Source organism: Aythya ferina (genome assembly GCF_964211825.1).
Source record: "Aythya ferina genome assembly, chromosome: 14".
NCBI lineage: Eukaryota > Metazoa > Chordata > Aves > Anseriformes > Anatidae > Aythya > Aythya ferina.
The window spans coordinates 12643842-12645703 of NC_140312.1; the positions used below are offsets into that span (position 1 = coordinate 12643842).

General features: G+C 48.9%; 1 long non-coding RNA gene across 1 annotated transcript; it reads left to right on the plus strand.

Annotated features, from left to right (window-relative positions):
- The first annotated feature begins 284 nt into the window (after nucleotides 1–284).
- LOC311444804 lies at nucleotides 285–1366 on the plus strand. Its single transcript, XR_014698079.1, has 2 exons — nucleotides 285–577; nucleotides 920–1366. It is a non-coding gene; the product is annotated as an uncharacterized lncRNA (long non-coding RNA).
- Nucleotides 1367–1862: the final 496 nt, after the last annotated feature.

Consider the following 1862-nt stretch of genomic DNA (forward strand, 5'->3'; position numbering starts at 1 on the left):
GACTCCCATCATGTGCTCCTCTGGCAACGGATTTGCATCTCCAGCCTTTGCATTTCAGCCGTGTGATTTCTCCTGCTCCAGGGATCCCACATGCCCAGTCTGCTTACCACCAGACTGGTTTACACCCAGCCTGCCTGGTTTTGTCCCCAAATGCCCTGGCCCCGTTGGAATCACAGCCCTAGCAAACACCCAGCTGCCCATGCTCAGCTACTCCTTGGATCGTTTCATCCAGTACACCTGGAGGAAACTTCTTTGAGAAGGGTCCCACCAGCTCACGCCCCAGCAGACACCCCCTGCTTGAAGTTGTGTGCATCCTGTGCGGAAAACCCCTCCGGTCACTGTCTCCTGAGCACATGAACTGCTGCAGTCGTGGCAAGGAAAGGCAGGTGCCATGAGAGCGAGCAGGAGCTGCCTGTTCCCCACCTCTGGGCACGCTGTGGGGTAAGGAGGCAGCACAGCTCATGGCCAGGAGCTCAGCCCAGGCACCACAATGCTCTGACCCCCAGGAGAACCCAAGCCTCAGCCCTGTGGGGTTCCACCGTGGCCTCAAAGTTTGTTCTTTTCATGAGGAAACCAGGTAACCTATAGACCTACGGTGAATTAATGGAAGCTATGTAGCTGTGTGGACACACTTGGGTCCATTTTTTTCCCCAGGTTTGGCAGTTTATTAATAACAGCCCAATGGTGCAGAGGAAAATATCACCCCAAACCATCAGCAAGGCACGGCTCAGATCCTGAGATGTTGGTGGTTTTGCTGAAAGGAAAAGGAAAATTAAAAAAAAAAAAAAAAAAAAAAAAAAAAAGGAAGTTATACTGGGCTGTAGAAATGCAGCCTTCCAGTTACAAGCAGCCAAGCAATTCACAGCAAACATTTTACTCGATTCATTTAGCCCTTTCTCTTTTTATGAAATATTTGCAGTCTTGGTTCTGTTCCACACGTGTTTGCTGATGAAGCGGCTCTGTTAATCGCTGGCGTGTAACCACGGCGGCCCCTGAGCTCTCAGCTTGCCCCTTGTTCCTTTGCCTCGAGAACTGGGAATTCAGCTTCGCAGGCTGCGGGTGACTTCACGCTTTCCTTTGTATATTCATGTGCAGAAAAATGGTCTTGAGTCATTACTTGAGGGACTGAAATGAAAAGGAGTCAAAGGAAAAGATTATAGCAGAAAGATTACAGTATGAAATGACTGATTTTTATTTAACACATTAACCAATATGCTTTTTCAAATATAGGCTCAAGCTACTTAAGGCAAAGTTCAAGTTAATATTGATATTTGAAGGAAGAAGCACTTTCATATTAATCACCTAACTATTAAATGTCTGTTACGAGACAGAGCTTATGGGCTGCGTCTCCAGACACATTTTCAAATGGTTCGGCCTATCTTTGATCCTTCTTAATGACGGTGAGCAATTATACTGCGGGTTCAGAAACACTTTTACCATGCCACTAGCATGGAAGGCTTTTTTTTTTTTTTTTTTTTTTGTCTTTTACTTTTTTTTCCCAGTGTTGTCAGATAATATCTCAATAACATTTCTGGGAAGCAAAACCAACCATTCTCGACCCACCCTGAGTTTTCGCTGATGCATTCCCAGCCATGCAGCCTAATGGCAGCAAGCCAGAGCCTGACATGAAATAACTGAGTGTGGGACGTGCAGGGTGCTCCAGTGGTGCAGAATCCTGCATGCTTCTGCTTCGGCCGGGGATGCATGGAGTTGTCCACGGCGGGTGGGGAAGGGGTGGATGCTCGGTGTTATCCTCCGCAGGGCGGCCCAGGCATTGCCATGGCAACTGCGTGCGGGGCAGTGATGCTGCGCTGCACCGAGGTGGGGCGTGCAGGGCGACCCCAGGGCCCTGGTGTGGAGGG